Below are 22654 nucleotides of genomic sequence, written 5' to 3' on the forward strand. Positions count from 1 at the left end.
ACGGAGATGACAACTGCTGTTGACATAAACCTGAATTTGTGTGGGAGCATGTGCGTTGGAGGACCAGCACGAGTATTTGCATGCCACAGGGCAAAGGCAAGCTTAGAGCAGGCTTCGTTCCCCTGTATTCGCAGTATTAGTGGTAGGGCAGGAGCTGCACACCACCACAAATAACCCTTTGCATTTTTTTAAACCAAGACACTGTGGGTACACCACTTCCTCCAGTCGGTCCAGTATAGGCATTTAATAGGCTAAATGGTGTAATACATCTACAGGACATACATTAGTCGAGTATTATGTACAGGTGGCATTTTACAAAATTAGAAAGAACTGAAATAGAGCAAAATCCAACAATGTCTTACTCCATAAAACCTCCTTTCTGCACTACATGAAATATTCTACAAGCTTGACTACAAAAATATGACTGAATGTCTTTTTTTCCCTTTTTAGTTTCTACAAAGCTTTTAATCCAGAAGAATACAAAACAACTAATTGAGTTTATTAGAGACACAACACTTGCACACAGACAAAGTAAGTGGACATTCATAGACCTGCAAGTAGAATAAATAGGGCTTGTTTGTATAAAACAATTTTCTCTCTATCTTGCTCTCTTATTTTAGGGCCTCTGGCCCATGTTCAGAACAATAAAAATGGGAGGAGGAGTTTGGCTTTGCGTGGTTGTTAAACTGAGGCCACACGGCTTTAGGAGAAAGCTTTAGTTTGAAGCAGCCATTTGCTTCAGGTAAAATACTTCAAGGGAGCAGCGCAAAGGAGAGAAAAAGAGAGCAGTAATTAGGCTGGGAGGAGGAAATCTGGGATTTCTGTATGGGCTGTGGCTTTACGCAGGAGGATAAAAAAAGTAGTGCTGTGCGGCGTTTTTTCACGGTGTATGTAGAATTTTGTTGTTTCTTTGGAAAACTTATTTAGGGAAGTGCCATTGACCTCAGGTGGAAATAGGATAAGGGCCATCCAGAGCAGGAAGGGAGGGAGCGTCTGAAAGCAGATAGAGAGCACATAAAATTGGGGGAAGTGTTCAAGCAACTGTTTTTCCTTTTATAAAGCGAAAAGCAAATTAAGTGATATGTCTAACGTCATTCCTCATGGAGCTGGGCAGATGCAGATTGAAAGGAAATCACACAGCTAAAAATATGTCGTCACCATCGTTATTCTCCCCCCTAGAGCTTTGTAAAACCTCTTGACGGTCAATGAAACAGTAGCATTTAAAGAGCACCTTGCATCTGCCCGGCCGCCTTGCCAGTGCAGCTCTCCTCCTGCCACAACCAGCTGCAGATGGGTCCAAGCCGAGGACCTCCTCTCACTGCTCATGTGCTACCCAAACACGTAGCTTGAGCTTGTTCTTGATTTATTGGCTTTACCAGAAAGCTGTCACCAGGGAAGGGGGTGACAAAGCAACCAGATTTAAGAGGTGCTCTTGAAACTTTCAGTTACTCTGGTAGAATCCAGTGCTCTTACCAGAACCCCACTCATCCAACAAAATAATTCTGTGACAGTGTAGGTAAGAAAGTCTACATCAAGAAGGCAAAACAGATTGTTATATAGGTTAACAGAGCAAAGTTTAACTGAAGTATCACATTATACTATACTACACTGCTTATAAAAAGGGTCCTAGATCCCAAACACCCCAAATAATGAGCTATAGTTTCGTACATAAATTAATGTTGCTTTGAAGTAAAATAGTCTCTTTCGTTTGTATTAAACATTCATTGCACAGAATTCTTTGTAAGTAAATATATTAAATTTGGTTGCTAAGAAGGTATAAACTTATCTTATTAATACATCTGGCCAGTAAATTTTATCCACCATTACACCATTAAAAGTTGCCATTAGAGAAAACTATTACTGGAGAAAAGAAAGCACTTGGAAGTCAACTTAGGAGTTAATGCTCGAAGAAATCCTGTTACTTTGTTCCACCTACAGCTAGCGGCTTCTTCCGGCTGCAACATTAATTGGAAGTACAGACCCCTATCCAGCCCTGCAGAGATGGAGAAAGCCAACTTCATAGCTGACGGGACACTCGTCACCGACACAGTGAAACCCTTCTGAGTACATGCATTATCTATCTACACCAACGCCGTCGAAAGGGTAGTGTTTTGGACTGAGATCAGTGTTTCTCCTTGGATGGCAGGAGGGAGTCTCTGGGAGGTGCCCACGCAAGAAGGGGTTCACCCCTGTCAAAATGACCCCCAAATGCCCAAGGAAAATCCAGAAGTGTCCAAAGACAGCTTGTCCCACTGGGAGCTCTGGTCTCCATGGTGGCTGTACATCCAAAGCCAAGGGGACCATGCCGCTGGTGAGGGCAGACCCTGGCACATGCACTCCCCTTGGCAGCACCTCTTGTGCAGGAGGGAAGCGGTGTGTGTCCCACCACCTCGGCTCTTCTCCACCCCTCTCCTACTGCAGGTGGCTCAGGATGGACCTGGTGTCATGCACATTGAGGGCAGTTTTGGGCTGTGCTATGGAGCTCCTGTCACCCACCCCCAACCACTGCCAGGCTTGGGTCAAAGAAGGAACAGCTGGGCCTCTGTGCCTGTGGTATACACAAAACATACCAAAAGAAGAATTGTCACAACAAGTTCTACTAACAAGGTGGGACCAATCCAGCCCCGGCAGAAGAGGGATCCACCTTGTTGGCTTTAAGAGAGAGGAGCACACACCACGCCACAGCTGGACCTGGTCCTGAAGAGCGCGTGAACAGCACGATCCACCCGACCAAGCCTACCACAGACAGCCTCACTCCAAAAACACCAGCGACTAGCTATCCGCTTCGTCAATGTACAGCGAGAAAGCTTTTCTGAAAAGGCAGCTAAGAAAAGGCTGGTTCATCCAAATTTGCACAAGTTAGCCAAAGGGAGAGAACTGCTCTGGGCCGCCCCGGGAAGGCAGCCTGGAGGCAAATCTTACACTTGCGTCTCTATACAAAAGTTACAAAACCAAATGGTGACATTATATTACATCTATTGTCCATAATATCACAGTGCTAGTTTTAAATGGCTAAAAACAAGAAAGGTTTTAGGTTTAAGACATCCCTCCTGTAGAAATGTAACCCCTTTGTCCTGCTGTTGATACCTGAAAGCAGCCTTGCTTGAAAAAGGTAAAACCAATTAAATGTGCTAATTGAAATTAGGAGCATTTTTCCCTTGATAATCTCGTATTTTCTAACACGCCCCATTGTTTCCCAAGGAAAAATTAAACAAATGATATGAATCCCAGCCTGAAAATCAAGATGTTTAAAAGAACAGTTCTAAAGCCCAGATGCTTCTTACCAGGTACTAACTAAATAAAACCCTTGCAGATTTAAATACAGGTTACTTTGACATGTCTTCAAAGTGTGTTAGCTTTCCAACAACATTCACAATTTGAAGTTTCACTTCTGAGGCCACGGAGTTTCTACTCATCTTCTTCAGTTCTGCCTTCCAGAGTATCTGTACTGCCTTCCACTTCTTGAGCTGGGTGCGCTAAAGTATCTGCAAAGAAATGGCTCTTCAGTATTTCTTTATCCATACAGGTACAACAGCCTTTGATTCCCTGCTCCATCAGGAAGTTGATCCGTTAGGGTGATTTGACCTGACATGAGCAATTTTCTCTACTTGCAAACCAGCAGTTAAACCCCCCGTGCAAGCTCCACTCCAACAAGCTCTTATCTTTAGCCGTAATTACCCCACAGTGACACCACTAGTCATATCTACATATCTGTGAGCTCCTGCTACACTAGTGCACTCCTGGAACACCATGACGATTTGAAAATGTGCAGCTGCTAAACACTTTGCTTCTAGGCAAGGTGATAGGGAGATAGATAAATGCTATTGAACAGGTTTACAGTTTTCTAGAGTGAATTGGTGATGTGCAGTGAACGGCCTGTTGGCCATGCAAGTGGCCAGCACTGAGCCTGATGCTCAGTGCTGAAAACATCATGAGATGAAAATACCATGTGCCCAAAAGCTACAGTGAAATATTCAGTCCACAGGACTCCCTCTCCAGTGCAAGTGTTTCTGGGCACTCTCAAGCACCTACTGCTCTTTGGTACACTATTAACTTCAGTGCGTGGCATGGCCTGAAACTGCTATTTTCCTATGGGGAACAGGGATGAAAATTACTCATTCAGACCTTCCAGATCCATCTGCTGCTGCTGCTGCTGGACACAGACTCTTTGGTCACCATGAAGCCCCTTGTCCTCTGCTGATTTCAGGTCATCAGGAGGCCAGCGCAGCTCCCCACTCTCCACGTCCCCGGACTCGGTTGGCTCCACTACGATCGATGGCAGTCTTTTGGACAGCTTGGGGTACTTCTCACGTGAGTCTGGGAAGGCCTGGTGAGACATTTGGGGACACATCTGTCAAGCCTTGCCCAGAGATGCATATTCAGAGCAGAGTACCTGCTCTATCTTAGCATCCCTTCTACATTTGACATGCACTCCCACATCTATTAAAAACCCCCTTCAAACTGGTGCAGGGCAACAGTCCTGCACAGGGAGGATTTCAAAAGCAGCTGAATCCAGCTTTGTGCTGGCCAAGTGTGGGAATGGAGGGGCTGTAGGTCTCAGCACACTCTCCTCTGCACATTCTGTCCCTTCCTGGGCAAAGAACCAACTTTGCTCTCCAGTGTGTCAGGCGGATGATTGCCTCGACTTGTGTGATCTGACATGCATAGTGAAAATGGAGACTTAGGTGACAAAATTCATTATGCTGCCAAATACTCATGTCTCAGTTCTGGTGGGTTTTTAGGATACAAAGGTTGTTGCTGTGTCATAAGCTAAACGGCTGCTGCAGCCCTTCTAGCTGCAGGTTTTTTACTCTGAGATTATATTCATGTTTTCTTGAAGTCACAGTTTATTAAGAAGCCACCATTCTGTAGAGCTATTTTCTGTAACGTGAAACACTGTATTTTATGATGCATTCATGCAAAACAGGTAGCCCCAGAGATCATCTTTACACAGAGGATGGTTCCAGCTACTGTTCTAATTTGTCACACTGAAGATGCAGGTCAAATACCGAGCAGCATTAGAACTTGAAGCTGAACTAGGTCTTTTTAGTGAAGGATATTGTAACACATAGTAGTGCTTTCCTGTTTTCAGCATTGTTGGTTCATTTAAATCTCTCAGAGTATTTTGTTTTGGATTGTTTTTTCTTGTTTTGCTTGTTTGTTTTGGTTTTTTGTGGGGTTTTTTTTTTTACTTTTTGGGGTTTTTTTAAAGGAAAAATCATTCCAGGCCTTCCAGGATTTTAACATAAGACAAACTCTGCTGTTGTCTCACTGAAACCTAATCTCCTGGCTTCTTAAACTTCCATATACCTGCACCAATGGCTTGTAAATTTCTCCGTGCTGGCAGAGTTTATTTTATTTTGTTTTGTTTTATTCCACTTGAATAAAAGTCCAGGCAATGCCTGGAATTAAATGCAGGTTTGCTGTGTGCTGGTGGGAACCTCCCCACAGACCTGCAACACGTTCACCATTGAATCAGGGTCTCTGGCTAGACTGAGTGTTGCTGGTTGCGTGAGCCAGTCTCAGCACAGCTCCTGCTATGAGCACGGGCAGAAAGACACAGATATTCCCTAACCACCATAAAGCTGAGCACATCCCCCAGAGCATTGCCAGGGACCTGGGGCTGTCATAACCACCAGAGGTGTTTGCTCCATGGCTTTTGCAGCCTTCCTTCATCCCAGTAGCTGTTCTCTCTAAGAGCTTAGGGTTTAGCTGTCCCACTTGGCATCAGAGCTGGCATGGGGAGGCAAGCCCTTAGGAAGGGCAATTCTCTTCCTATGTGTCTGGGAAGCAGCAAGCACATTTTTATAGTTGCTGCTATGCCTGTGTCTGACTTCTGAAGATGGGGAAGGACAGTAGTTCTCATCCTTATGCCCTCACTCCCCATGGTAGTGTTTCAGGGATTCATTACTCTTTGCAAATCTACACGAAGGTGAAAAATGCTGTACATTATTATTATTTGTGTTGCAAAATGAGACACAAGAAGAAATTTCATTTGTGAGAAAGCCTTTCAGCGCAACTAGACCAAGTGAACCAATGAAGGTAAACCTTTCTAATACCTCCCTGAGCTGCACCTGCATGGGCGTTCTGATCAAGCAATGCTGCTCATGCTGTCTATCAGAACAGTTCCCCCAAACTTCCCATTACACGGCCTCCCCCTGAGTTGTTTATAATTTGGAAAGACATTTCCATGGCAGCTGTCTTGACTGGGAGCAATTTTTAAGAAGCTGCTAATCCTGCTATTTCCAAATGTCAGACAAGGTAAAATCTCCTTGGCCAGGAAAGGTCCAGAGACACCCCCGAGAAGCAGAGAGCTCTTCTTCAGACCCATGGTGGAGCCCAGCTCCTTGAGCCTCATGGCTCAGTGGCAGAAAATAGCCATGAAATAGTGGGCAAATTGCCTTACTGCCTCCCAGGGCTGCACATGAGGTGCTGCTCAGCCTGCTTGGGTGGCAGAGGGCTGCGTGACAGCCATCCTGTCTCCAAGCCTGCTGGCAACCCCTGGATGGGGGATCCAATGCAATGAAATATCTGCTTTTTCATCCACTTTCTGAAGCCCCAGGAAATTACACACACTGATCTAAAAATACACTAAGGGCTGATTATTAAGGCTGAAACAAAATTTACGCAAGGCACCTGTGCAGCCTCAGTTTGGCTATTTTTCTTTGTGTCTTTCTCATATGGACTTTTCTCACACCAATCACATAATGGTTTTTTCCACTGGAGCCCAGTATTTACCACATCCCTCCAGGAATGAGTCAGGACTGTCAGGAAGCAGAGCTGCCTGTTGGGCCTTGCTGTGTTTTGCTGCGGAAGCTGGAGTGTGTGACGAGTGGGCAGGAGACTGCAGGAAGAGAAGGACCGGTCTCCTGGCCAGAGAGCCTGGAAGTTGCTAGAAGAGACCTAGTTTTCCCACTGAGTCCTGACTTCGGGCTACCTCTTGTTTCTGTTTGCTTTTTTGTCTCAGGTGGCCATCACTATAAAATGTGGATGGGACCACCTTCTCCCAGAAGAGAAGGGTAAAGGAGCTGGGGGAAAACCTATGGAGTATATGACAAGGGACATCATAGAACTGACCTAAATACATAGGTCGAGTTAGAGCTGGAAGAGTTTGGGCAGTCTACACTAACACAATAATGAAAATTTGGGACTCAGTGAAAAAGAGGAAAGAGAATATTGAAGATGTGCTCTCTGAATGAGCAGCACCTATCCCGTGCGGCCGATGAGGCAGGGGAAAGCTTATGGTACACTCTTTAATTGCATGCAACCTTTCATTACATGCACAAGTGATCTGAAAGAAATCTGCAAAGTTTCAGTTCTGACTTCCCTGGCTTCCAAATGCTCGATTTGAACCTGCAATAGGCTGCTCCTAGGGTGGTTTTCTGAGTCTGCTTGCAATAACACACCTTATGCCGAGAGACAACTTGGCTCCACCACGACACGTTTAGGCGGTTTGTCCCTGGCAGTGACAGTGAGAGTCACGAGCACAACCGCAGCACGGGAGTTGTCATAAGGGGTCTTGGGACATCTGATCGCTCCTGCTGGAATCGACTCCGCAGGCAGGTCTGTGAGCGGGTGCGTGAGACTGCCTGGGGACTGCAAATGCTCTTGCACCTGCCAGCAAACGGCCCTGGCCAGTGCTGCTGCTATGATGCCACAGCCATTTATGTGAATTACACAATCATTTCAAATGGTCTCTTTTCTAAAAAGGGAGCTCCCTCTGAGTCTGAGGAAGCTTAGCTCATCACAAGGGTGGCTGTAGAAAAGCTGTGGTACAGTATTGACTGGACATCTCCATCATACGATGGTTGTTCAGATCTGAACTCTTGGTGACGGCCTCTTTGCCTGCATCCCCACAGGACCCAGGCATTGCTATCACCATGCCCCCGAGACCTAAAACCTGACAAATATCTCCTGCCAGAACTCTTACCTTTTAAAAATAAACCCTAAGTAGGGTTTATTTATTTAATTTTTTTTTAATTATTTAAAGTTATTATTTAAAGTTTATTAATAGTTTTTTATTATTTAAATCAAACACGTATTTCACGGCTTGTTCTCCTGGCAGCTCTTCTCTGTAATTCAACATTTACATGTATGACAGTTATTGGTTGCATTAAATTGCTTTTGAAAAGCAACTCAGGATACTTTTCAGTTTTGGTGAAGTTACCTGACTTGAAGGGCCTCCTTCTTCCTCAGGAGTCTGGCTGAGTGCAAATTCCTCCATCACCGGTTCCCGTGTGTTCATCACCTCTGTCATGCTGCAAATATTAAAGCAGAATGGGAAAACTCAGCTCTGAGCTCTGACCCCACACTTAATTTAACAAAAGACATTGACTTTTCATATTTGTTAAAATAACTGTGTTGCAGACTATTCTAAACAGCCCACCAAGAAGTGTTTCCTTGCCCCTCAAGCCAACTGCTACTGGTGCATGCTGTGATGCAGAGCAGGGCATCAAACCCAGCTACCCCCCCAACAGCAGAGAGGACTCCCACAGAGTCTCAGAATTGTCTGAGTCCTCCAATGTTATCAGAAAAGAGTTTATTACTGCTACATGAGCTCAGAAATGGCATTTGTTGACCGAAACAAGTTGCTCATGGAAATATCAGCTTTGAATTAAATTCTTATCCTGATTCTTCACAACGTCTTCAATATTTGCTCTTCCCAAATGTCTCTTCCATTTAGTCATGAGCCAGCATTTCTTTTTAAACTGTTAATTCCAGACACACCAGCTGTATTGGCGTCTAAGGGCCAGACTTTCAGTAGTCTTTACTTGCCTGAGTGTTCAGAGAGGTGTTGAGTGGGATTTTCAAATGCAGGAGGGAAGGTTTGGCACCTAAATCTCATTTAAATCAGGGACTTACGAACCTAAGCTGTTTATGTGCCCATTAAGTATCCCCCCGTGCTGTTTGGCACCCAAAGCACTACAGTGCTGGCCCTTGCCCTCTCCTTGTTCTGCTGGGCACCCCAGAGCAGAGGCATGAGATCTGGCTGCAGTCCTTGCTGCAGCTCAGCCCAGCCCATGGCTGGGTAGCTGCACGTTCCTATGGCATTAGGATTTTCCTCACATTTGAAATTTATAGATACAGCATTCTACTGGAAAATTTGAGGTTGTTTGAAAACTTCATAATGCATATTAAGCACGTAGGAGCAAACAGAGCCTGAACCACTCTGTTTGACCTACAAACTGAAGGGGCCACATTCATTTTGGATGGAAATACCTCAACCCTGGCTGGGTTTGGCACCAGGCATTTCACTCTCTCTAGCTGGCATTCATCAGGTACAGCAGCTACTGGCTGCTGAAGCCTCCTGCAGCACACAGAATGTAGGCATCATCAATTACACCGCCCTGCCACCTGCCACAGCAAGCACCCCTTTAGGCATGACTAAATGCTGCCATTAATTCTGGTCCTGCTTCGCACACAAAAACCTTCCTTTTAAAGGCTGCTCCTACTGGGAAATGCAAACTAAAACATCTTATGGATAACTTGTTTCAGGCTTACATTACCAATTACCCACAAAACTAAATTTTACAATATCTGCAATTACTACAAAGCCCTTCACAACAACTTTAATTAGCTGCAGCACTGAGCAGCATGATATCAGAGACCACTCCCACAGCATCATACTTGAAAAAGGGCACAGCAGACCCAGGAATCACTTGAGCTCAGCTGTGGGCCAATACGCACCCCCATGGGCATCCACCAGCTTAGGGAAAAGCCCTGAAGCGCCAGCCTTGGACCCAACCAACACCGAATTAAACAGCACACTTAATGGTACATATACATGCAATAGGAGAGCAGAACCAGGCTCTGGAACTCAGCAAGAGGCTTAACCAAACCCTGATCTGAGCACGCTTCAACTTACACAGCCTGAAACCTCCCAGAGCCATGGCACAGTAGAAAAGGTACAGATTTTGCCTGCTAGGAAAAGAGCTTTGAGCTCCCTGCCCTTGCTTGGACCTGTACTCCTCCCCAGGGATGCCACATCAGAACATCACAAACCATCTGCTCAGTAAAATACATTTATTTTCTGGACACATGCTCTTAGTCCTGCAGCATCCAGCAGGCCGTACCACTGGGCACCCATGGACAACAGCACTGAGGGAGTGGTGATCTGGAAATGGGAGACTTTTGCTGGAGCTGTTCCTGCCACCCAAGACAGCACTTAAAAGGACAGAGCCATGCCCTTGGACCCTTCCTTGCCCAAAAGGAAAGCAGCACTCCCTCCACTGCCTCCTCCTTCTGATCCCCGCCCCGGTGTCATGCAGTTCTTGCCCTTTTTCCCTATCCTGGTCTCTCCCTCAGTCCTAGAGGGACCCTTTTGCATCCCTCCTGCTGCCCCTCCAGCGGTGCCCCTGCAGATGACCACGCTGGGCCATAGCAGGACCCCATTCTCCCACCACAGCTCTTTGGGAAGAGTTGGTCTGGGAGCTTTCACACTGCCTATTCGCCAGATCCAGCCATGAGCCCGGGGGAGCAAGGGCCCACTGCTCTGACCATGTCCAAGATGAACGTCTTTCTTTTTCAATCCTTTTTGGAATTCAGTGCCTGATCCCCAGCTGTCCTGGACTGCAGGAAAGGGAAATGAGAAAGCGTGTGTCTGGGTAGAAATAATCTTGGAGGCTTTGGGTGGGGGCTGGAATTTATGAAGTCTTGGGCTTGGCTACCATGGAGAAGACATGTCCCACTGCATATGTCCTGGGGGTTGGTCCCCACCAACCAGCAGCAGACTTCTGCAGTTGCCCACAGCTGGCTGGTTTATTTTAGCAGCCTTTCAATAAATACCAAGTGTTTAAAACACTTCTCTGTTCTTGTTCCACAGGACATTAGAGATACACATTCACGCATGCACTGTCAAATGTGTCATATGAGCTCAAAGAAGTTGTTAAGACCTCATGAAATTCTATTATTGAGCAATAATGGGCTCCATGCTCCCCTAAGACCACCTTATACCCTGCAGATTATTTCTAAATGACAAAGACAAATGATTCTGGCTAGGAAAATGGTGACAGTCCTTCCAGAGTTACAGCAGATGCCTCAGTGAATCAGCTCCCAAGCTGTTGAAGCCCAGGCCATTTCACAAAATCTGTGCAACTGAAGGCTTTGATTGAATAGGATGGCAGAAGTGATTGTACGTGATGTGTTTCAAAGAAGAACACGGGGCCATGCAATTGGCAAAGGAATTAGGCTTTAACTGGAATAGATTAATTGTTCTCCGTCTCCACTTAGAAACAGTAAAGGAAAGCAGACGAATCTATATGGGCTGTGAAAGCAGTGATGCTTCTAACAAGCTTAACTAGGTATTTAACTCTAAAAATAATTAAAAGTAAAACTGAGAATTCTGCTGCAAATCTGAAACTCTGAAATCACCTGTAGGACATCACTGAGTTGTTTATAAAGCCACAGAATCTGAAAAGGGGGTTTGGTGGCTGCTTAGGGCTTTTTAAACTATGATACAACTTATGTGCAGGAGAATTTTTTACTTTCCAGTCAGTTTTGATGGAAAAATATTGAGCCACTTTTAGTGCTGCTTTTATGCGAGACATATTAACATACAACAGAAAAATGGCTGATACAAGCAAATTATTGTAAGAACTATATCTCTTAAATTCAGTCTTGCATTCATTTTATGTATGGTAGATGCTGATCTCCAATGACATACAGTAGCCATAGTGATGCGAAACAAGAAATAAATAGCATTTACAAACAAAGAATAAATTCTGCTCTGGTGGATGAGTCACCTACTCTGAACCTTAAAATTCTTGTGGCAGTGAATTAAGAGATGCATTTACTTCCCCTAGATTTAACGAAGCACTAAGATATCAATTAAGGGGGGAAAAAATAACATTGTTCTTGCTTTTGTGTGAGAAAACTACATTTAGAGAAGATTATCTTAAATGCAACTGCTACAGTTGCAGGACCACACTATGCTGATCTCTTCCAGAGGCATGGAGCAAACACAACGCTCACTTTCTGCTGTTTGTGATGGCACTAACAAGGTCAGTAACATACAGAGCAATATATAGGCTGACAAGTGTTAAACCACCTACCATGAGGAAGTGCTCAGAAACAATGCACACGCTTTTATTTTAGGTTTTGAACAGAGGGCAGAACTGACCTGTGAAATTCCTGGTGGCAAAACAGTATTCGAATGAAGACCAGTTCCAGGATTCAAAAATGTGAAGTACTTATATGGCTATGGAAAACAGGCAGGTTGCATGATGCAAGCAAAGATTTCCTTCAGAAGAGGGGCAAAACCACGTTTTATGGGACAGGCTGAGCCATGGTTAGTAAGAGCTATTACGTGAAGCAAGGATCAGCCCAGAGGATGCTCGGACATTCACCAAGCTGAGGCCTGATCCTGCTCTCACCTCACCAACCAGGACAGGCAGCAAAAGAAGATGCCTGGCCAAGGCACCAGGCTCCGCAGGGGATAAGTGGCAAGTACAGGGCAATGACAGAAGAGAGCACATTACCTTCAATCACATCAATGGATCACGCTTCCAGAAACTGTCCTTGCTGCAGGCGTTCACGTCGCTGACAAAGTGGTGTGCAAACTCTGTTAAGTCCTGAAAGTGCCTGAAAGAGATGATACAACAGAGTCAGAGTGTGCAACCAAAGTGAGAACGCTGGCAGTGACCGGTGTGAAGGAGTACTACTGAAAACTTGCTGCAGAATCTCGTACTGTGAAGGTCTGTATCATTTTCTACGCCAGATGGGATGTGATCTCACTAAGGATGCAGCTGGTAGCATACCTTGTGAATTACAAAGGCAATTAATGTTCCAAAACCACCCAAAGCTCTTAGCTGAAACACCTTGCAATCAGACTCTTTTTGTGATGCTAAACCTTATTCCTTAGTGTAAACTACATAAAAACTGCTGAAACTGGGACAGTCTGAGATTCTCCCATCCAGGAATTTTTGTGATAGTTGGAAAATCAGAAAATAAAAATGCATACCCTGATTTGGCAGGATCAGTGTGCTTAGTGAGACAGTTCAAAACAGCAAAGAATGACATTCTTGCTCAAGAAGCTACTGGGCAAGACACAAAGAAGATAAAATATGCTGAAAGAAAGATACCTTAGGATTACATTACTGCATGTTTCTTTCAGATGTCACAGAAGTGATTTTTGCAAAGGTCTACCTTAAACTGGAGGTAATACTTTGACTGGTATCAGGACAGGGAGCCTGGTGAACAGAGGTAAGGATTCCATCATTTCAGAGTGTGAATCACTTATTTCTGATGATTTCTCTGTCAGGACATCTTAGCTGAAGAGCTTGAGGAGTTACAGTGCTGAAATATAGTCGGTATCTTGGCCAAAGATGATTTTCTGAGAAATTTGTTTAGCCCTACAGCTTGCCAGATATATATTCATGCCAGCCACAGCTACTTCCTTGGACGGGAAAAAGGTGTTTTCAGTGAAGTGAATAGCACTAGTGTATATATTTTATATCCTCCAGTGTTTTGGATTCCAGCCCAAGTGGTTAAACAAATCTACCTGTTCTGGAAGCCTTCCTACCAAGATTTATAACACTGGATTAACAGCACACTGATTTTATTCAAGAACAGTGACAGTGAAAAAATTGTGCATTGCATTCTGGAGTTTCTTCACAAGCCCCAAGCCATGCCTATTGCAAATTAGGGAACCAGGAAATCACATCTCCATCCCCAGGATTCAATTCAGAAGGTTTAATTCTTGTCTGGCAATTTTCCTTCCTAACCAGTGATAAAACCAACTTCAAAGAGACTAATGTTTTTGTACCTTAAAAATTCATGACTACACTCAGTGCTTGCCTCTTGATGGAAACCAGAGAGCATCCAATACCATGCTATCTACACTGGGAAGAAGATTTTTATCCTAGTACCCATTAAAAAACCACTGCTATTAAACCTATGAAAATTCAGCACGAACTTGTCTACCTTCAATCTCTTCTTTAGAAAAGACTGTGTTTAATAAGAACCGTTATTGCACTGAGTCATCTGTCAGTGAGAGACAAAATGGTGTAAGAGGTAACAAACCAGGCACCACATGGCCACTGGTTGGAATCCAAGCCAGGCCACTCGCTGTTTAGAGGTATCTTCAGATACCTGGTTAGCAGCATATAAGGATCCACACAGTACTGAACCAATTAAACCAACATCCATTGCTTTTCCAGTCTCAGCAAATGACTTCTGGACTGAACTGACCCAAGACCAATCCCCTCTCCAACGTTTTGGACAACTCTGTCCCATGGCACATGCAACATTTGAGAGGAGATGTCAGTCCCTTTGACTCAGCTACTTCAAAGCCGTAATAAAAAAAAATCTCTTCAGGACTGCAGCGTGGAAGAAATCCCTTCTCCCAGCCCCACAGCCATATTTAAGAACAGAAAAGCTTCTTCCCAGTCAAGACTGTTGAAGAGTTCAGTGCTTCCACAGTATAAACCTACCAGAATGCATTTATTCTCTGAAGACGAAATACTCACTTTAGCTACCTAATAGATGTGATTACCTTCTTTGGCTGAAAGTGGAGGAAACACAAACTAATATCCTTCCTTCTATGGTACTGCTTAATCTTTTCAAAACAAGGCACAGCTACTGAGACTATGCAACGAACCTTTACTGCAATGGAAACAGTCTGGAAATAACTCAAGTGAAATCTTTCTCTGCTTACCTCTTCTTGTCCCTTCTTATTTTTACCCTGCTTTTCGGCTGCTTTGCTGATTAGTCCAGCTTGGAGCCCATTTGCTTAATGCATCCTCTCCCAACCTACCCCACTTCTGCCCCCAAAATAACTTGCTTGCTCTCCTTTGCCTCAGCTTGATAACCATCTTCTTCCCTGGCTTCAGGAGTACCAATACAGCTGTGCTGCTATGATCAGTGATCACAAAGTCTCAAATCTGAGAGACTAGTGACTCTGGGCTTGGAGAGCCCTGCTACACCTCCCAGTAAAGAACAGTTGATTCATGGACTATTCCAATGAGCTGGTCATGTTCCGCCTCTTTAGGAGCCATAGCACCATGCAAAATGTGAAGAGATACAAGCAAGGGAATGATAAGAGAGCTGGTTCCACTAGTGAAACCAAGCAATGCTTCAGTGGTGGTCCCTTTGCCCAGATCAAGGGCCTTCAGCCTCCCACCACACACAAAGGGATGAATATCCACCTGTGCTGCTCGGCATGGGCCAAAAGCCCAGCCATCAAAAGGTGCCTTTCGGGCTTCTCTCCCACTTTGGAAAACATCTGGGACACATTGTGTGTTTGGAATTTCTACACCACAAGGACACGGTCCATCCTGATGGGGTGGTCTCACCACCCACAGGAGGACAACCGGTGCTAGGGAAGAGAAGCAGGACGTTGCCTGGCTTTGCTATGCAGGGAGAGGACTTCCACAGCAGAGGAAGGCTTTCCTTGGGCTAAATTGGCTGTGAATTGAAAAGTAGATGTTTTTAAGGCAAGTGTGTTTCATTGGGCAAACAGAAATAGGAACTGGCCGCAGATTGCAACCCTGGCAGCCCACAGATCAGCCGCTTGATAAGCAGCCCCACGTTTGAGAGGCGCTGAGCCCCGAATGCTTCCCCGGGAGACAGCAGCACCTCCAACATCAGGTCACTTTTATTTAGAGATGCCTCCTACTCTGAAAGCATCAGCCCTCCTCCCCAGCTGCCCCAGGAGTGGAGACAACTGAGTGGCAGAGTGAGACCTGACATCCGAGTGCTAGGGCTGCTGTGAGATTAGCAGGGGCTGCGAGACAGCCTCCTCCCCTCATGGGCTTCCCGTGTTAATCATTCCCGCACTGAGCACTCATGGAAATATTACGGTAACTGCCTAACAATACCACATTGAAGGTGCACCTTCTAACAAGTCAGTGTAGATAGGCAGGAGAAACTGGCCTTGAACTGGCCTTGATAAATTTGCTCTGCGTGCAAATTTATCATTTTTCTGGCATTGCAGAAACAGGAGCCCTCCCCTTCTTATTTCAATGGGACAATCCCAGGGGCTTTACCAGCCCCGTGTTTAAATTGTGCTGGAGAGACATTCCCCATGTGTCTCCACAGGCTCAGCCTTGTGCGGGAGGACTATAAAGGCCGAGCTCTGGGAGCTCGCCTATGCAATCTCAGCGCACACACGGTTCCCACTGATTTCAGATAGCGCCTCAAACAAACCAGGAGTTCAGCCTTGGGCATCCGGTCCCCCCTGCTTCACCTCAGCAAAGCCTCTGGATAAATGCAAACTTTTCTTCATTCAAGGAGTCTAGTCTTTGTGTGTGCTGCAAAAAGAAACCCCTGCTATTGATTACTAGGAAAACTGGGACAGCGCATGCATAAGAATGGTGCTGGGAAGAAAAGCAATGGTCTACTGCTTGATTTTTGCAATGTGGAAAATTTCGACGGGCCACATTAAAACCTGCTCAGCAATTCCCAATAAACAAACAGGTCCAAGGACTTTTTCCGCCCAGAAGAAGAAAGGGTGCCTTATTTGGGCCACTCTGCTAGAGTAGATTGGGCTGTCGGTTCAGCTGGGGTGGATGAGTGGGCCATCTAGGACAGAGCTACAGTTGCAGTAGCAGATGAAGCCATGAAAGGGCTGCTCACACAGTACCAGAAGGTGCACATCCCTGCAAGGAAATGTCAGCTGGCATTTTCTAGGGCCAGGAGCTTCTGTGGATCCAACTCAGTCTTACATTACTCAGTCTTAGGAGGATGGAACTACAGCTTAGGCCCTGCAGTGCTTCAGGCCACGCAGGTGTCCTGGGCCATCCATAGGTAGGACCATGCCCAGTAGCTCAGCTGAAGGTGGGACACTAGCTTCAGCATCTTGGCGCAACCCAGAGTAAGCGCTTACCTCAGTGACACCCTGCAGCCTCCAGCCTCCAATTTCCATGACTGTCTACTGAGCTCAGCTTTTGGATACTGCAGATAGGAACTTGGACGGCTTCTTTGTTTCTCCTGGTTGCACATCTGTAATGGATGCACTTTATGAAGTGTTGTGGATTCCATGGGACTAGTGAAATGTAGATTACTGCATGGACCACAGAAGATAAATGCACGTGTGTATGAACTGCTATTTAAATCTCCCACTTCTTTTTGGATGCAAATCTCTTCCCTAAGCAACTGAGAGAAGTGCGATATGTGTCAGAGTCTGGAGATTAGAGATCTGTTCTGTTCCCTCATCTCAGAAGCTCTTGTCTTCGGCCACCCACGCAGTACTTGAGTTCTGCTCTCTGCAGGCCAAAACTGCCTTCCTCTCCTCAGCAGCATGTGCTCCGCAGAAGATGCCGATCTCTTTCAGGAAGCAGTGAGATGAAATGACTCTCAATGTGGAGGAGCAGGCATTTCACCATGAGACACAGCACGTAGTTTGGGAGAGCGAAAAGGGGTAGGAGGCTGCTATTTCCAGACTGTGCTACCTCTCACGGCTAACTTCGCAGTGAGCTGCAGATTTTACTGTTCCTGCTCCAAAGTAGCTCCTGGGGTAAATATCACCCTGGGGAATTTCTCAAACACTCATCTGCGGACTACCAACATTAGAAAACACAGGCTTACGAAGGCCACGGTCCTGGCAGATCACTCTAACTCAGCCTCCTTGACGCCTCATGCTGCACAGTGAGGCACTGGGGAGCTGTTGTTCTGACATCTCTGGCTCCTGGAGCACCCTGACTACACACAAACCTCAACTTCCAGTTTGCTGTAGTTGTCCGAGTTCCTACTGGCCCTGTTTGCAAAAAGGAGCTAGAAACTTCACTCATAAATGGTCAAAGAAGAAAAAAGAACTAAAATGTGCCTACATTTAACTACCACAATTTTTAATCTCCTGATTTGGGCATGATTTAACTCAGTTCTTTGCAGATGGTGTTTGCAATGATGCTTGCTATGAGTGCTTCCTTGGTGGGGTTTTTTCCTTCTTTTTCTTTCTTCTGGCTGCTTTAGAGAAGCTAATTTATTTCAGCTCTTTGATCTCAGTGCTAAACTACCTGAGATTCCTCATGGAAGATGCCACAAGGGATAGGTATAGCAAGGGAGGAGAGCAGGGCAGCCAGCCAGGATGCTTGGGGATAGGGATGAGGAGCAGCTACTCAGGAAGCATGTGCAGAGCAGCGGAGGGAGGAAGAAGCAGAGCAGATGGGAAGAATGACTAAGCCAGCTCATCCGAATTCTGGTAGACCTTGGTACCACGGAAATCTCCACAGAGTCCTCATGGAACCATGTGCCAAGAGAAAGTTGGATTTATTTTTCTTAACATCATATTCAGCAGCTAATTGATGTGAGAGGACCTCATTGAGAAAACAGCCCCATCAAAATTAGAGATAAGCCTCAACAAGCTGTTAAATGTTTTTAGAGATATCTCTTCCGGTACCTGCTGTGCAAATACTCTCTCATCTGAGAACTTGCTTTTGGGATAGGAGATGCCTGTGCCAAGCAGAGTGCTTCTGAGCTCTGCTTACACAGTGAGCCTTGCATTAGCTTCAGTTTCTCAAAACAACCTTATACAAATAAGTATATCATTCCTTCTAATTCAGAGCAACTGTTTGTTACAAAAGGGTCTCAGAAAGAAATGGTTTTGTTTCTGGGATCCAGGGTCTTTGTTTCCGGAAGATCACGATTCTCTCATTCCTTGTATTTCCTGCCACAATTGTCCCTCATCATTACATCTGTAATCTGGGAATTGGTGACAGATCAAAATTAGCTTCCTGTGCTCTTTCTACTATTCCCTAGGTATTTCTGGATGGTCCTGAATTCAGGTCACAGTTCCACGAGCAGAAAATAAGTGGGGGAAAAAAGTTATCTTAGATGATTCTTAGATGAAAATGTCATGGGAAACGGATTGTGAATTGCCTAATGTCTTTCTGGTGATGTGAAAGAATACTCCAGATGGTCTATCTCTGGGCTCATTTCTAGGTAACAGAATAAGATAACAGGTTAGGTACTGTCAGGTAGAACAGTATTTACTTAAAAGATAAACTAGCTCTTTCCTTCTAACTTTGGGGAAATTAGAATACAGTGCTATAAGTGCTGCAATATGATGCAATATTGAGCATTTAGTAGAGAACTTAGTAAAGCAAACACTGCAAAAGTGTTAGATTTAAAATACAAGCAAACAAAAATGCAAAAGACACTTCTAAGAGTACAAAGACAATGAAGAGACTTTTAATGTCCCCTGTTGGTAGTTAAGGGCACAACCGCAGGTGTCATGACATCACAACCCAACACTGTTTTTTTCTAGGAATTAAAAGTCCCTCACCATAATTGAATTTCCAAGTATGGGAAGTTCAGCCCGAGATGGAGGATACGAGAACACTGCGTGCTATCGCAGTAGGAACGGGCACGATGGAGGGCGAAAACAACACACAGCTAAAAATAATGAAATTATGAAAAAAAATCAAAATGCAGTATGTTTGTTTTTTTAATGAGTCATTAATGCTGAAAGCAGATAAGCAGATATGCATTAATAGGGCTATGAGTCCTCCTGCCAACCAATTAACATGCACCTTCTGGATCTCCTAGATGTTTGCACAGAAGGGACAAAACTCAGCTGAAAATTAAGGTTACATCTTACAGGAGTTGCAGTGGTCTCAACAGTGGACCTGGACTTGGACTATTTTCTCCTAGTCCTACAGGGACATGGGCACTATGGGGCAAAACGCTGTGGAATCAGTCAATGCATCCTGATGAGAGCAGGGGATTGTCCTGCTGAACCACAGCTTCTTCCAGCACTGGTATCTATCTGCTCTGCAGAGAACAGCACTGGTCACGCTCTCCAAACCATGAAGGAAAGGTGATCCCATTCCCTAAGGACTTGTGATCAAACAGGGACAAAGGCTGAAACAGGGGGCTGAGGCAACGTTTGAAGGACCTGTTGGTATCAATTGGTCTTTTTCATTCTACCCGGTAGCTACTGGTTGGCAGTTTTCCTGGGGTTTGCAATAAAGCCTTCATTTGAAGACAGAAAATGCAGGAAATTGATTCCTTTACAGATTTTTCCAGAGAATGTATGCATGTCTGAGGAGCAAAAGGAAGGGCTCTTGCTGAGGCAGATGCTGGTCTCCTTGAAGTCCTGGCAGGGTTCCTCCTGCCTAACATGGCACAGGATCTGCCCCAGACCAAGACTTCTCTGACCAACCCCTCCAAAATAGACAGATGTGGTTAAATAGGCTCAAATGCAAGGGTGTAATTTCAGAAATGAGGGATAAGGAGCAATTTCAGCCTGTAACACTGTGGGGCTGATACCTGATCTAAGCAAGAGCCTGTTGCTTAATACAAAGAGATCATTGTGAGAAGGGAGGGAAAGTAGTGACTATATTTGCACATTTTTTTCTTCTGCTAAAGTAATGTGCCAGAGACATTAGAGAAAATTCCACTTGATTGACAAATTGTCAGTCCAGATCGGGAAAGCAAGGAAACCAAGTCAAGCCATTCCCTGTTTGCTTGTTTTCCCTCTGTAATCATAATGTTGACTCTGAAAATAATGGGATATTAATTACCAAAATCCTGAGCTGTGAGCTGGATTCTTTTCTGGGCACAAAATTGATTGCTCATTAAATCTAAGAGATGGAAAACACTGGCTTGAGCCTGGTTGCGCGCAAGCAGATTTCCCCTCTTCACTTTCATTTCAGGCTACTCATAAGGACGCATTGTGCCAGGAGCCTGGCTACAGGACAGGTGTGAGCACAAACTTCTGGGTCCTTCAGTAAGAGTTGAGCCTATAGCCGGGAGGGCTTCCTTTGCTGTACTGACTATACAACTGCAGTAAAGATCTCAGTCAGGAAAAGACTAATGGAAACAAATGTTCTCTCTGTCTATCGCTTATTGTGGCTTCAGGGGTTAATGCTACATCCAGGCTCACCTAAGTCCCCTCTGTCACTGTAGGCATATTCAGAGATCTACAAACACGGCTCTGTCCCAGATGAAAAGAAAATTTTTGTGGTATGTTCATTTGGCAGCTGGAAAATATTCACACCCCTTGCCCAGAGTGAAACATAGTCCTCACTTACAGAGCAAAGTAAGGTCTTTCTTTCTCTACAAGTAATCGTATGCATGGTATTTTCTACCTGATGGGAAAAGCAGGATTTCAGTGCTCTTTCACCCAGTTCAGCTAGGCTGCAAGCAAAAGTATCACTGTGTTAAACTTGCGCTTTGCGACCCGCTCCCTCGTCTCAAAAGTTGCCTTGGAAAAAAAACTAGAAATGGAACAAACGAACAGCTGAGGCGATCGCAGCCCACAAACCAACAGCTCCCTCAGTGCTATGCTCATTCATCAGGATTCCTTCACACAGCCCTGTCGGCTGCCGAACAAGTTGTTGCTGGTTGGTTGTTTTTTTTTTTTAAAGGAGAACCCGTTTTTCAGTGAATTCTCCTGAACATCCTTCACTCAGAAGAGTAAAAATCCGGAGTAACAAGCCAAGGCTAAGGCTCGCTTTCTGCCTCTCCTTCCCCCGTTACCCCTTTAGCCAGGCGAAGAAGTGACTTCTCCCCGCACCGCGCCGCGCCGCACCGCTCCGCTCCGCACCGCGCTGGCTCTCGCGCCCCGCGCCCCGCTCCCGCCGCCCCGCCCGGCTCCGGCTCCGCTACGGCGGCGCTGCCCCGCGGCGGCGGTGGTGGCCCGGCCCCGGGAAGCGGGTTCGTGCCTCCGCGGGGCTGCTAGCGGAGGACTTACAGGTGGGGGCTCTTCCCCCGGCTGCCGCCGGACCCCGCAGGCGCACCCCGCCACCCGCACCTCCCCCGAGCCCGGCGGAGACCCCCCGCGCCCCGGCCCGGCTCACCGGCGGGGCAGGCGAGGCGAGGCGAGACGGCAGCCGCCCGCCGCCCATGCACGGCGGCAGAGGGGAGCCGGCAGCTCCGTCAGCGAGTCCGCATCCTCCCGGGCCGGGCGCTGGCACCGCCGCCGCGGCACCTCCCCGCCCGCAGACCGGCCCCGCCACTGCCAGCGCGGGGAAACCACTCCCCCGGCAGCGCCGGCGGGGCGGCGCGCAGCCACGGCCCCCCGGCACGGCGCGGCGCGGCTCGGCGCGGCTCGGCCCCCCGCCGCGCCCCGGCAGCCCCGCGGGGGGAGAGGGGGGCCGCAGCCCTCGCGTTTTGTGAGGGCACGCATGGGTCCGCCACCCAGCACGGCCCTGGCCACACTGCGCCCCACGCGTGGGGCAGAGAGGCCCGGCAGTGGACGCTCCCCCGAGCAGTTCCCCCCTTGCCCTGCTCACGGGTGTGGGGCTGACACGCGGCTCGTTCCCTGCTGAGAAAACGCTGAATTCAGCAGCACAAACTTCTTTTGGTTCTTCTTAGGGCGTGTTTTGAGGGACGCGGGTGCTGCGCCCCAGGGTGGGTTTCCCAGCTGCATTCTGCGCCCGCGGCAGCATCCTGTCACCACCTTGTCCAGAGGGGCCGCGGCGCCGGGGCTGGCAGGCAGAGTATGCCGGGGCTGTAACAAGGGGCTCCCCCCTGGCAGGGAGCTGCCAGGATCACACCTCAAACCCGCTGGATAGAGGTTGTCAGGGGAGCAGCGGCAGTTCTGCTTGTATCTGTGATGCTGGGGAAAGAGCCAGAGGACACTCACAGTGGGGTGAGGCACTGAGGCCGGAGCCCGGGGAGCGGTGGTGGAGGGATGTGGCCCTGGAGGGCTGTTACAGAGGAGCATGGTCCTCCCTGGGGATCACCTCAAGTGCAGGTGCGAGGGGGGCCAAAA

The 22654-nt window shown here is 46.6% G+C and overlaps 1 long non-coding RNA gene across 1 annotated transcript; it reads right to left on the bottom strand.

Annotated features, from left to right (window-relative positions):
• Positions 1-220: 220 nt before the first annotated feature.
• Positions 221-21939, bottom strand: LOC115606815. The gene is made up of 5 exons (XR_003991008.1): positions 21738-21939; positions 12477-12579; positions 8168-8258; positions 4126-4327; positions 221-3485 (listed from the first exon to the last, which is right to left on the bottom strand). It is a non-coding gene; the product is annotated as an uncharacterized LOC115606815 (long non-coding RNA).
• Between the last annotated feature and the right edge of the window lie 715 nt (positions 21940-22654).

Source organism: Strigops habroptila, chromosome 4, assembly GCF_004027225.2.
Source record: "Strigops habroptila isolate Jane chromosome 4, bStrHab1.2.pri, whole genome shotgun sequence".
NCBI lineage: Eukaryota > Metazoa > Chordata > Aves > Psittaciformes > Psittacidae > Strigops > Strigops habroptila.